This window comes from Xyrauchen texanus, chromosome 15, assembly GCF_025860055.1.
Source record: "Xyrauchen texanus isolate HMW12.3.18 chromosome 15, RBS_HiC_50CHRs, whole genome shotgun sequence".
In the NCBI taxonomy this organism is placed as follows: domain Eukaryota; kingdom Metazoa; phylum Chordata; class Actinopteri; order Cypriniformes; family Catostomidae; genus Xyrauchen; species Xyrauchen texanus.
The window spans coordinates 20,552,668-20,568,105 of NC_068290.1; the positions used below are offsets into that span (position 1 = coordinate 20,552,668).

Genomic DNA, 15,438 nt, shown 5'->3' on the forward strand with positions numbered 1-15,438 from the left:
AAACAAGTGGATGCGATCAGCAGAAAAAATGTCACTGTTATTTAAGGTTGGTCTAATTTTCTCTCATTAACATTTACATTTATGCATTTGGCAGACGCTTTTATCCAAAGTGACTTACTGTGCACTTATTACAGGGACAATCCCCCTGGAGCAACCTAGAGTTAAGTGCCTTGCTCAAGGGCCCAACAGTGGCATCTTGATGGTGCTGGGGCTTGAACCCCCAACCTTCTGGTCAGTAACCCTGAGCCTCAACCACTGAGCCACCACTGCCCCAATTGATAAACAAAGCTTATTTTAATGTTGAAAGTCCTGGTTACAGTGCTTTTGTGCTCCATGTAGCTTTTTAGCTAATATCACTGGCGTGTGTCTTTTGATATTACAGTCTGCTTTTTTCACCTTAACTAGGTTTTTAAAAACTCTTTAGTTACATAATGGGAAATATGTGTTTGTGCCATCAAATCCTTGATTAGTTCTTAATGTTACCTGTCTGATCAAAACACCTGTCCCTGTTTCATTGTGTTATTTGATTCAGTGTAAGAAGCTGTTATTAGTGCAACATAACAACATAACAATCTTTGTCTTGTTTTTAAATGTTATTAATAAAAAAAATAAGGCATTCATGCAAAATAATAGCAGTATAGCTATAGAATTGCCTTTATGAAATATGAATCACAATTCCTAAAGAACATATACAGTTGAAGTCAGACGTTTACATACACTTAGTTTGAAGTCATGAAAACTCATTTTTTAACCACTCCACAGATTTAATATTAGCAAACTATAGTTTTGGCGAGTCGTTTAGGACATCTACTTTGTGCATGACATGAGTGATTTTTCCAACAATTGTTTACAGACAGATTGTTTCACTTTTAATTGACTATATCACAATTCCAGTGGGTCAGAAGTATACTGTACATACACCAAGTTAACTGTGCCTTTAAGCAGCTTGGAAAATTCCGGAAAAATTATGTCAAGCCTTTAGACCAGTGGACTGGAGAGATCTGAAGGTGGTGCAAATTGTTTTCAAGAAAAAAAAAAAACAGAGACAGGGCATCATTTGGGTACTCTTATTGCTTTTCAAGTAGAATGTACATAAATAAAAAAAAAAAATACATCTGCATTTTCTTTTTGAAGGGGAGAGGCAGAGCTTAGCCTGCCTTTTATTTAGCTGTCCGTGCTGACACGTTTCAGTCAGACTCAGAACATCAGCCGAATTAATTTCATATTGGTGAGAAGTTTATGGATAAGTTCATCACACGTGCAAAAAGGAGTTGTGGCGACGAAGCGTCGTCAGCACCAACCCCTAAGAAGTGTAAAACACGAAAGTATGACATTAGCTCTCTTCAGTTTGGCTTTACGGTGGCTGGGACAGATGCTGAACCGCTGCCCCAGTGTGACATATGTGCAGATTTGCTGACAAATGATAGCATGAAGCCATGCAAGTTGAAGCAACATTTAGAAACCAAACACCCAACACTCAAAGACAAAACCTTATATTTTTCAAACTTAAGTTATCTTACCTTGCACAGCAGAAACGCAACATCAGCAAACACACATCAGTGTCTAACAGGTGTCTAGAAGCGTCATACTACGTCTCGCAATGAGTTGCTAAATTAGGAAAACCTCACACAACTGCCGAGGTGCTAATCTTACCTTCTGCCAAAGATATCTGTCAAGTCATGTTTGGAGAGAATTTCACACAACAGATTGGTGACATCCCCCTTTCTAACAACACCGTTAGCCGACACATATCTGACATGGCAAGCGACGTTAAGGAGCAATTGCTAGCTAACATCATGCAAAGCCTATGCCCTGCAGCTTGATGAGACAACTGATTTTGCAGGAATAGCACAGTAGCTTACCTATGTCAGATACATAAAAAAAAAATTTATATTGAGGATGGCATTCTTTTCTGTCGGTCTCTTCCAGCTCACACCACTGGCGAGGCATTGTTTGAAGTTCTGGATGGGTATATGCGGGATGCAAGCATGTCATGGTATAAATGTTTTGGGATATGCACAAACGGGGCCCATTCAATGACTGGGAGGGTTAGCGGTCTTGTCACTCGTGTCCAGCATTTAGCCTCTTTAGCAAAGTGGACCCACTGTATGATTCATTGCAAATCTCTCGCATCAAAGCTAATGGCTGAGTCTCTTTAGTCAGTTTTAAAGCAGGCAGTGCAAATGGCCAATTTCATTAAAGCACGGACATTAAATGCATGCTTGTTTTCCTTGCTTTGTCAGGAAATGGTTAGCACAGTTGTCATACCTTATAGACATTTGACAGGTTGAATTTGTTGAACATATCGATTTCAAACAAAATCAGTGCATTCGTTAGCAAATAGGATCTTTGGCATGATCCGCTGATTAATAAAAATGTTGAAATGTATCCCAATTTCGCTGATTGTGTGCAAGAGACAGGGATAAATGTCTCTTTTGATTAACACAGTCGCTCAACATGTTGAAGGACTGAAACAACAATTCAGCATTATTTAATTGAAGATTTCAATTCATTTGCTTGGGTCAGAGGTCCCTTCAGTTTCCCAGGAAAAGACCTTTAAGTTGACATGGAGGAGCAGTTAGTCGAATTAAAGAGAGACACCAGGGGAGGACCTTGTACTGAAACGCCTGGCCGTCGAATGCAAACCATAGGGAGGGTCGAGGCAGAATATTGACGTGGAAGCCGCCCTCACATCGAGACCGAACAGAAGCAAACGAGTGTGCTGGGGGGGATCGAATGCCCGCTGTACACCCCAAATCGCCTTCATCGCCAGCCACGCCGGCCCCAATCCCGTAGGAAGGAGGCACGGGGGGCAGCTGAAGTGGCTTTCTCTCGTGAGGAAAGAAAGGCGCGACCGCAACGTTGCCATGGCTATGTTCTCGCACTGAGAACATGAACCATTCATAAAACGCTGCCTGCGTGTGATCCGCGAGAATGACAATCAGAAGTGGAGAGAAATCGACCAGATCCAGGAACTACACAGAGGCAGAAAAACATCTTTAAAAAGACGCGTCCTGAAAAGGACATTCAACGCCTGCTGTGTATTGCTCTTTCGTGACTGAAAATAAACTCTTTTAGAGAAATAAAACGCTTTTAGGAGGAAACATTCTTTTAGACAGAAGCGCTGTCGAAGCACACAGGTGCGTGGACTGCATAGCGTGCAGAGAGAGAGAACGCCACTGGAAATGCACCGCAGGATCCAACAGCAGTGCTTCTTGCCAACAGATGTGAGTTGAACAGTAGTGAGACTCAGCTTGCTGCTGCAAAACCGCTCGGCTCCGAAGAAAGAAAAAAAAAAAAAAAAAAAAATATCGGACTGACAGACACACGCCAGCTTCCCTTTATACCTGTATGTCCGGGGGCGGACATGCAAATTCTGTCTGCCAATTTCTCATTGGCCTTTTCTCAAGTTCAGAGGTAAGTGAGGCACCAAAGGAAGACCCCTGGTGTCACTTTATTCGACACAACGTTGAGCGAGTGACAGAAGGGGAACTTCTGACTTCAACGGTGTGTATTCATCTACTGACTAACAAAATCCAAGACTAATAGTGGCAGATGTAGAAATTAAATAACCATATAATGTTAAATATTTGGGTGCTTGAATCGGTTGTTAAGAATGACTGTTGATCACAACAGATAATTTAAAAGAATCTTTTACTGTGCGTAGCATAATTAATATTCATGAGTTTTGCCCCACACAGGGTCTATGAGTAATGAGTTTAATAGACAATTTCTTGGTGCTCTGGAGATATACATTTTGCTACTTATTTTATATTATGCCAAAAAATATTGTTTTTTATGTTGGCAAATCAGTAGAAAAATGGTTACTATGTGGTTCATGTGGAAATGCAGTTATTAATGCGGGAATTAATGGACATTTGTAATTTGATAGTACTCCATTTAATGAACTAGTACTTGTTGCAATGAAGCTTAGTACTTTAATCCATAAGAACTACGCATGGACACTTGCTTTGGTGTTGCCACTGCTCATAGTCTGCATGCCACCCCCTTGCCACCCCATAAAAAAATGTCTAGATCTGCCCCTGGTTGGCATAATGTCCAGGCTGTTCTTTGCATTCAATGAACAAGAACAGGAATTATGTGTCCTTTTTGGAGCTTGCCAGCATCCATTTCATTTAGTCATTGTATGAAAAAAGAACAGACTGAACATTACGCTAAATAAATAATTTTGTGTTCCACCGAAAAATAAAAATTATGAGCATTTGGAATTACATGAGGGTGACAGAAATTTCCTTTTTTAATTATCCATTTAAGTAACTGTCATTTACACAATATATGTATTATTTTGGCTACATATGCACCACAAATAAATTTTTTCCCCTCACACTTACACAGTAAAAATCACATAATATTACATTTAGTCTCATTTTTTAAAACAGTAAGATCCGAGAAAAATCTATATACATGCCACACACATACAGATCCAGTCAGAATGTTTTAAGAGATTTGACAAGAGGACGTGTCTGTAAAATACATCCTCACGGAGGGTTTATCTATTCTCATGCTTTATTTGAGTTGGTGATATGGGGAACAAACCACTCTGAACTAAAAAGGCAGTGGAAGCAGAAGGGATTTGTCATGCCAACAACCCACGACCCCCACCCCTCCACACACACACACACACACACACACACACACACACACACACACACACACACACACACACACACACACACACTTCAGAAAGATTAAGATTAAGGAGCCAGAAGTTGAGTTTCAGATTCAGCAGGGGAAAATAAACTATTGAACTTTCTTTCTTCATTGTCTAGTAATCTCCTCTGCTTGTCTCTACAACAGCACACGAGACAAAACATGACCAGGACACATAAAGACAACTTAAAATAAAAAATACCTATTTTCTATCTTATTGAATGTATCTTACTTTATCAAGCACAACAGTCTGCAAAGAAAGCTTCACCAGTAAGAGAATCATGGGAAACAAAATGCACCAAAAGAGCTCTGCAGTAATCCAGTCGGTCTCCCTGCACTCTCAAACTACGTATAGATTTGTAAATATCTGAATATTTGGCAATAAAAGTAACATACATTGCTTCTATACTTAATATCAACAGCCTTAAAATCAAAAGTTTTAAATTAAATTCTCATTTGCAATGCTTCATAGGATTTAATTTCTTAATGAAAAACTTTACGTACACAGTCTGACTTTAAAATACTATATTTGCATCAAATCAAAGTTTGTAATGTTGTGATTCACCTCTGAGCTGTTTGGTTTGGTTTATGGCTTAAAATAACTGACCACATTATGTCCAAAAAGTAGCTTACTCAATATTAACTTCTTGTTTATAGAACTGTTGTATGTGAGCATTATCATTTTGCTTAATTATGGAAGCAAAATTGTTCCAAATTGCATTAAAGAAAAAAACGGCAATGAAGTCAAATGAATACTACAATCAAAGGAAAACCCTAAATCTATGTTCCACTAGTCATTTAAGTGGAAATGAAGGGGAGGAGAGAGTGGGTGAACAAGAGAGGATGAGAGCAAGAGAGGACATCATTAGAGGACAAAATTGAGCGGCAGTAAGATGAGAGAAAGAATTTGGGTCTTTATCTCTCCACAGGAGCGACAGATTAGCTCAGATGAGGGAGGAGAGAGGGAGGGCTGCCAGCTATTCTTATGCAGGACATGACCTGTTGAGTCAGTCTATTACTGCACAAACTAGTGTGTGTGTGTGTGTGTGTGTGTGTGTGTGTGTGTGTGTGTGTGTGTGTGTGTGTGTGTGTGTGTGTGTGTGATGGAAGACGTCCATGTATCTTTTTTTACATCCGTCAGAATATTGCACTGGTTAGACAGGAGTGTGTGTTTGTGTGTGTGTGTGTGTGTGTGTGTGTGTGTGTGTGTGTGTGTGTGTGTGTTATTGGCCTGAATGACACTTCAAAGCACTGCTTGATGAACACTCCGTCAATGTCTCTACAGTCTCTCATCCACAGTCTGAATACTGATATTGGTACAGTTACTCTAGTTGCACACAAACACACACATGCACACACTGACCATACAAACAAACACACACACGTGGGGACTTTCCATAGTCTTCTATTGTTTATATATTGAGCAAATGGAATTTCCTACCTTTAAACCCAACCCTCAAAGAAAACTTTCTGCATTTTTACATTTTCATAAAGACATTATTTAGGATGTTTTTATGAAATCTCTGGGTTCCCACAATTTTCCTTGTGGGAACCCAGAGATTTCATATTTCACTTGAATTTATCTATTTGTTATCTATTCTGGAGACATTGGGTTTACACAATGTAGGTGCACACACACAAATATCACTATCACATTATTCTTAGTGTAACAATGACTATTTTTAAAGGGTAACTAAACCCCTGCTCAGAGTCTGACTCCACCCACTAGCAATATTTGAAAAATGCTGGAAAAGTGGGCAGACACCAGCGGGGATAGAGGGAACGAAACGAGGGCGGGGCTGAGCGGGGGGGCGTGCACCTGAGACCCGTAGTGACGGATTAATTGCAGCTGCTGTCAGACTCTAAAATGGAGAGTGACTGGAGTGGTAATTTTCTCCAGGAGTATTACTATTATGTTATTATTATTCCTCACACGGTCGCAAGACGACATGTACATGAATCTGATGAGTTTTATCGAGTTGATGTCAATAGCGCGCGCTCTGTAGGCATATTCATATTTTGCCGCTATGTGAAAAAATCCAGCAAATGCGCCGGCGCGTTTGTCGACCCCAGAGGATTAACTTTAGCCTAACCATAAATTGTGATTCAAATATATATAATCACTCACCTCAAGACGCCGCTGCGGTGGTGGAGTCCATGCAGGAGGAGCAGCGTTTGGCACTGCGTCGCTTTTCAGCGCGAGCTGTTTGGAGAAGCCCATTTCCACCTCCATTGCGTTGGAGAAGCAATCCCGCGTAAAATGCAGTTTGCACACTCCTACAGCTCTAGGCGGGAACTCGCGGTCTTCCAGGCCAAGGACATGCAACCACTGGCGCCTAATTTCCAAGTCTGCTGGAAAGCTATACAGTCCAGCAGTGCTGTTGCAACCAGCAACACTACACCTACTTACCATCCTGACCACTGTACTAAATACAGATAATCTACGCTAACTTGAAGCTACCCTAACTGACGCAATACTATGCTACTAACTAACTATGCTTCTAACAATACTACACTAACAAATATGCTAATTAACTACCTAGACTACACTAAATAATCTAAATAACTATATAAATGCTATGCTAAATAGATGCTAAAATACTCTATCCTGATCGTTTTCAATACTCGCAATTCCAACTCCTGACTCGCTACAGTGGTTTTGACGAAACGAGATGGTTTTTATACTGCCATGGGCGTGGTAGCTCGTACCAAGGGCGTGGTGAGCTGGAACCTGCTTACGTCAGCTGTCACCGGTTATGTCACGAAGTACCGCAAACAGCCAATAGGAAAATTCAACTGCAGTAGACACCGTTCAACCTGAAGAGGGCAGCACTCAGACGTTTTTACACCATATATTGTAGAATTAAAACACTTTATACACAAATGTCAAAAAAATTACTTGAATCAATGACCAGTACTAATAAAGCCCCATTCTTACAGATCATTAACTAAAAAAAGTTGGTTTAGGGTTTAGTTACCCTTTAATGTTAAACTTTGGCCAAACTGGTGAGTACACATAAGACAGTAGGCTACTCAGATTCTAGCAAAATACTTCTGTGTACAAACTGTAGTAACATCCACACCAGACCCGGCTCCACAATCACCAGTTCGACCCACCCTCACGGACCAGACCCAAATTTGTTTTTATCCAGGCCACGAGATATCAGGCCAATGGAGGGCTGCTTCTCACTGTTTCTGTTCTACAATTAACCGGCACTACAATTATAATATCAACGAATATCGGACTACGGATATGTCAAGCCCTCCAGGCATATCTTGTGGTGGGTATTCCCTGCTACAGGTGCCTCTATCCCATTGGTACAACTGAGTGTACCTGCTTCAGCCAATCACAGGCAGGCTCTTGATCAGCAACCAATCAGAGTTTTTCTTCGGAGCCAAGCGGTTGTGTGTCCAGTGAGCTGGACACACGACTGTTCCACTCACCTCTACAGAGCTTTTGCTGTTGGACCTTATGGCGCGTTACCAGTGGCTTTCTCTTCTCTGCACACCCGTGCAGTCTACGCCCCTGGGCGCTTCGATAGCACTTCTGAAAGAGCATAAATCCTCTAAAAGAGCAATAATTTCTCTAAAAATGACATTTGGCATTGAACGTCTTTTTAAAGACTGTACGCTTTTACCCCCCTGTGAGCCCACAAAAGCTTGCGCACCCTGGATGTTTTTCCTCCATAGCCCTCTGGCTCATGAATTTGGCGGAGGAATTCCCGACCAGACCCACTACGGGTACTAATTACTCTGTACTGGAATAGGTGCTCCACAGGTATCGGTCATCATGATTACCCAGTGTTGTATTTTCTGCGGTGCGGTCCCCCTGTCGGAGGACACACGTCTCCCTTGGGCAGCTCCCTCTTCCCCCCGCCGCTGTGTTTGTAGAGCTCCTCCCTCACCAGGTAGGACCTACCACCATTCTTGGCACGTCGCTTTGTTCCCCCCCTCAAGAGAAGAGGGATGCCGGGAACCTAAAAAGTGTATGACGTTTTTCTTTGGGGCGTTGGGGAAGGTAACGTGCAGCCTGGCGCGGGCTGCTCCTTTGGCACACAACAGCTTGCTTGCACCCACATAAGCAGTTCACGTAACACGGTTCAGTGTTGTGCCATATTGGACAGGGACCCCTAGTGTCACTTCACCAACACAACGACGAATGAGTGACAGAAGGTGAACATCTAGATTACTGTCGTAACCCCCATTCCCTGATGGAGGGAACGAGACGTTGTGTCTCTATTGCCACAACACCGCACCAACCACTGTAACGGTCGTACCTTATTCTCGGCTCCTCAGTCCAAAACTTGACTAACCAGATGCACGATTCCCTCCTTTTATACCCGTATGTCTGGGGAAGGGACATGCAAATTCTATTCACCAATTCTCATTGGCCTTTTCTCAAAGCTCAGAGGCAACTGAGGCTCTCAAGAGAGACCCCTAGTGTCACTTCACTGACACAACGTCTCGTTCCCTCCATCAGGGAACGGGGTTACGATAGTAACCTTGACGTTTATGCATGCGTTTTTTTTTTTTTTACTGCTCCATACTTTGCTTCCTCCCATTATTGGACTATGTCTCTTGACATTTTTTTTTCTTTTCCCTTTTTGAATTGGGAATAGGCCAGGAGCCCAGCACATTTTGCACCACGTAGTGTGTTAGAAATATCAGGTAAGGAGTGTTTGCCACTTATTGTTCTTTTTGCTTTAGTCAGAGTAGGTAGACTTTATTTTGTTGTGTTTTTGTTTAATAAGGTTCATCACCCCTAAACTAATGTGGGCGTAACCGGATATAATATATCTATATCAACGGAGCTACACAAGTGTTCAGAGGTTTAGATAGCACTGGGCTTTCAGGGCTATACTTATCCCATTTTATTTTCTCTAGTACCAAATCCGATTAATTTATATGCGCATTCTTGTGCTCTGCATACAGTTGGCTATTAGCCAATATGAATGTGGGTAGAGAGTAGCAGATGCAGCAGACCGTAGCAGAGTCACACAGCAAGTGTCAATATGGATGGATACCGGCATCTTTCCATAAAACACTGTAGAGAATGAGAATGAAGCAAAGTGAAATCTTCATGTGTTTGACAGCTTGACTGACTCTTGAAGGCTCAGCTGAGTCAGGAAAACAAAGGTTTTTGACAGGACAAGTTAACATGCTGCCACAGTGCCTTTAGACTAATTGCTAACAGTTTATTTTTCTTCTAAATGTAGCTTTAAATAGCTTGTTAACAGCCTATCATAATAAAGAAACGCAAACATTTTGCGAAATTAATTCAGAGATGGCATCAACTCTGTCATGGATGGAATAGAAAGACAACCAACACTTAAAAATTACTAGTAGAGAGTTATTATATAGTTGTCAGTTGTGTTTATAATAAGAACAAATCTTTCCATATATTTGACAGTCAACCATTATTAAAATATAGCAAGCTATTTTTTTTAAATGCACTGTTGTGGTGTAAATTGTGTAAATTGACCTTTGCTGTGGAACAAGTGCAGAAACTGGAAATCTCTTGGAACTTTAATTAAAACTGAATGATTCATGAACCATAATATTTACATAACTCAAAGATGCTTTTAAGAATACCATAGTATTACCATGGTACTATGCTAAAAAATGGAACCACGATTTTATTAACTGTGTGGCTAACAGACCCAATGCACACTGTTATTTTATTTTGTATTATTAAAATGACTAGTTTTTCCATTTATTGTTATTTGACTTTATTTTAAATAGACATGCACCTATATCAGCCAAACATCAGTATCGGCAGGTAAAAGCAATTATGTGCACTATGGGACATCGGTAGATTTAAAAAAAAAACAATGATCAGACCCAATAATTTCCTGCCAAAAGGGGGCAGGAAAAAAAGTGTCAGACAATTAGCCAACAATTTGTGCAGTGTGTGAAAGAAAATGTCTCTTGTGTGGAATTACTTTGAATTGGGTGAAAATGACAACAGAGTTGCAATTTGTAAGCTTTACGAGGTGGAACTACAATTAAAACTTTGAACACAACTAATGTGATTATTCAACTGAAATCTCGACACAACAAGGAATATGATTAGTTAGTTAAAGCTAAACTGAAGGCTGCTTCAGCTAAAAAACGAGACAAGCTTCAACACTTAAAATTCTTTTAATGTGAGTTAAGAACATTCAAATAAAATAAAAAAATAAATATTAGTTTTTCCTCCAGCATCTTCACAAGGTCCTTTGCTGTTGTTTTGGGTTTGATTTGCACTTTTCGCACCAAACACTACGTTCATATCTAGGAGACAGAATGTGTCTCCTTCCTGAGCGGTATTATGGCTGTGTGGACCCATGGTGTTTCTACTTGCATACTATTGCTTGTACAGATGAATGTGGTACCTTCAGGCATTTGGAAATTGCTCCCAAGAAGAACCACACAATGTTTTTTTCTGAGGTCTTTTGATTTTCCCATGATGTCAAGCAAAGAGGCACTGAGTTTGAAGGTAGGCCTTAAAATATATCCACAGGTACACCTCCAATTCAGTACACCTCCTATAAGAAGCTAATTGGCCAACTGTCTTGACTGACTTGATATCATTTTATGGAATTTTCCAAGCTGCTTAAAGGTACAGTTAACTTACAAGTGTATGTAAACTGACCCAGTGGAATTTAGATATAGTCAACAATTGTTGGAAAATGACTCATGTCAAGCACATAGTAGATGGCCCAAACTATAGTTTGCTAATATTAAATCTGTGGAATGGTTAAAAAATGAGTTTTAATGACTTCAACCTAACTGTATGTAAACTTCTGACATCATCTGTATATATTTGTCTGTAGTATGCCTTTCAGACAAAATAGTGCTCTTTTTAAACATTCTTGTATGAATGACTAAGAGTTGAAAGTGAGCAGATATTCACACTGAGGAAGAGTCATTTGTTAGGTCTCAAAAAACCACACACATTTAATAAGCCATTTATATTGTCAGAACCATGACCTGGGGTTAGCACATGTGTTCTGACAAATTTTGCTGTGGTGCTCATACTGGTGACGAGAGTTCTAGCAGCATTTCCCAATCCTGCTCTATACAGTACACTGTTTCCTATTCTCCCTCCACTGTGCCTATGAGAAAAAGTGTCAAAACAGCCCAAAAATATAATTCCTAGGTTCTCAAAGTAACAGCAATGACAAAATTCCCTTTTTCAATAGATTCATCTATTTTGCTGGGTGTTTGTGTACATCTCTGCATGTGTGTTTGCAAGCCCTTGTGGCATCGTTATAGATTGATGCTGTCTACGTGTGAGTGAATGTTCATCCGGAATCTACCCACCCCAAATAGGGTCACACGGGCCACTCACACAGGGCTTCCAGCCATAATGCTGCAGGCTGGCGGAGGCACATGGAGGTCATGTATGTATGGTCACAGGCACAGAGCAGCTGCCATCAAGAAGCCCGTTGGGGGGCCTGGGTAGCTCAGCCAGTATTGACGCTGACTACCATCCCTGGAGTCGTGAGTTTGAATCCAGGGAGTGCTGAGTGATTCAAGGCAGATCTCGTAAGCAACCAAATTGGCCCAGTTGCTAGGGAGGGTAGGATCACATGGGGTAAACTTCTCATGGTCGTGATTAGTGGTTCTTGCTCTCAATGGGGCACGTGGTAATTTGTGCATGGATCGCGGGGAGTCAAGCGGAGTCTCCGCGATGTCATGCACAACGTGCCACGTAATAAGATGCGTTGATTGACGGTCTCAGAGGCGGAGCGACTGAGACTTGTCCTCCGCTACCCAGATTGAGGGGAGTAACTGCACCACCACGAGGACCTACTAAATAGTGAGAATTAGGCTTTCCAAATTGGGAGAAAAAGGGATTAAAAAAAAATAAAAATAAAGAAAAGCCAGTTGGACACATTTCTGCACTGTGTGCGGAGAGTAACTCCTGCCAGCTGAAACACTTTAGACCTCTCACGTCATCAAGAGCCACTTCTAACATTAGTTCATGTGCATATTGGGGTTAACAACAGTGTAATTCCAGGTGTGTATTCATTACACCTACTAATCCCATTTTCTAGCCAAATTACAGGTTAGTGCACCAGATACTGACAAAGAGACTAGAGCTACATGCCAACAGACACAACAGAAGTACTTGGAGACACCAGCTGCTTAAAGGGATAGTTCACCCAAAAACAACAATTGTAATTTAGTCACCCTCATGTTGTACTTCTGCCATCATTCACTTTTATTACATCTTTTATTTATACAATGAAAGTGAATAGTGGCTGAGGCTAACATTCTGCCTAACATCCCCTTTTGTGAGTCATACTTAAACATACACAGCTCTCTCTCTCTCTCTCTCTCTTTACTGTAAATCGGTCCCAATAAGCACGTTTGCTTTCCAGAGAGTAAATAAAATTTCAGCACTGACGTTAATACTCAACAAGGAATTGAAGAATTAATGGGTGTGACGTTATTTAGAACAAAATCTGGCCAACAACGTTTGCATTAGGTTCTGTGGTTGTTAACAGCTCGCATGTATGGAACCCTAGGAGTGCTATTTACAAAAGAAGGAAGGAATGAATTATCAATCTATTCATTTGAAAATAAAAATGTGAATAAACCAATTCATAAATGGACAAATATTTAATTCATGTTTTAATATGTTTTTTATATGCACCTTTTAAATTGCGTTTTAAAAAGTATTTGGCAATTTCTTTCAACTTCATACAGTTGTGTTTTTTATCCGTTTGCCAATTGCTTTTCTTTATTGTTTGACTTATCCTTTATTTACCATTTGTCAATCCATACCTGCTGAGGCCCAGTAGTGCCAGTTAAAATAGTATTAATTGTGGGACAATAGTGGTGGTGGTGTAGTGGGCTAAAGCACATATCTGTTAATCAGAAGGTCGCTGGTTCGAGCCCCACGGCCACCACAATTGTGTCCTTGAGCAAGTCACTTAATTCCAGGTTGCTCCAGGGGGATTGTCCCTGTAATATGTGGTGCACTGTAAGTCGCTTTGGATAACAGTGTCTACCAAATGCATAAATATAAATGTATTAATTGGAATAAATAAACACATTTAAATGTACTTATTTAATTAATGTTTAAAAATGTCATTTTATTTAACAATAAAATTGTGCATTAATAAATCATATTTATTTAATGTTTAAAATGTCATTAAATGTAGCAGTACATTAATGAGTCTTCTAAATGCACTTTAAAAGCACCTTTTAAATTGCATTTTAAAAAGGTATTTGGCAATTGCTTTTCCTCGTCCATTTGCCAGTGTCTTTTATGTTTTTCTTTTCCTTTTCTTTCTCCAATTGAGAATTGAGTTAAAAAAAAATGCCAATGGACTGTTGGCTCGTGGGAGCAACCAATGTACTTTTGATTCAATTATAAGACACACCCCCTCTCCCACGTTCCACTCGAAGATGATGTAAGACGGCCTGTCATTGGACGACAGTACGAGCAGTTTACGTGATAATATTGGATCTGCTAATCTGGTGGCTCACTCACTGCTGCTGTGAAATGCTGAACGCAGCCCTACCTGACCGTGCACAGTGATATGTGTCCAGGATGAGGGCTGTAATCAAAATGAGGTCAACAGAACCGGCCTCCCGACCTACGCCCCGAACTGAAACAAGCGACGGATGCGAGCAAGGGCTACAGCTTGAGTCGCTGTTCTTTCCAGAACTTATAATGAAGAAAACGCACATCTCCTTTCAGTTATATCAAATTTATTTTAAAAACACTGTATGATCATCTTTTAAATATATTATTAAAATAAGGCGGACTCGGAATGACGGTCAGTTGAGGATACAGAGAAGGCAAGCGAGCACACATTTTTATATGTGTGTAAAATATATAAATATATAAATATTACATATATATATATATATATATATATATATATATATATATATATATATATATATATATATATATATATATACACACATACACACACACACACACACACACACACACACACACACACACACACACACACACACACACACACATATATATGTCATGTGAATGGCACCTAGCGTGTTTTCAAACATTGCGCTGAAATTTCAAATAAATATTTTAAATATTAGCTAACATATAGGGCTATGCATTTACACAAACACAGTCAACGCAAGTCACGCTGGCTTCTTGCTACATTAAAACAAACAAAAGGAATATTGGCCAGTGTCTGAATGTTTGCAAACAGTATACTGCGCTCTGCTGTTTAGAACTTCTTTTTACCCCTGAACGAAGAATCAAGAACTTTTCCATAAGTATACCAAGGCCTTTAGAGTGACAGTCTCACTATTCCCATTGTACGAAAAAAGATACAACATTTTAAATTGAATGGTGACTATGTCGGTCTACACTGTTAATAAAGTTTTTTTTTATTCAACTCATTATATTTCATGCCTTTTTTGTATGGGCTTTTTTGAGTTGAATGGATAAGTTTATCTCACAAACTTAAAAACTAATCTGAACTGATTGAATGTAGTTGTGACAACTTCAGTTTACTTAGCTGAACATAATCAATTTAGTTAGCTGAACTTAAATTGGTGGAAGTTATGACAGCTTTACTTCAGTTTACTGAACTTTAAGGCCTGCCACTGAAAATTAGTATTCAGTGAGCCTAACTTTAATTGTCAAGTAAACCCTGCAAGTTTTGCACTGCAGGATTCTTGAGAGACACAGGCTACACGCATACTAGTTTAATTCGGAGGCACATAGATGTCAAAACTTGGCACACAAACCAATGTGTGTCACGAATGCAGCTCACTATTGCTGTA

General features: G+C 40.1%; 1 protein-coding gene across 1 annotated transcript in view; it reads right to left on the reverse strand.

Moving 5' to 3' along the window:
- Positions 1-15,438, reverse strand: part of LOC127656080 (polypeptide N-acetylgalactosaminyltransferase 1-like) — a 156,108-nt gene that overhangs the window by 25,391 nt on the left and 115,279 nt on the right. The gene's annotated exons all lie outside the window — the stretch shown is intronic.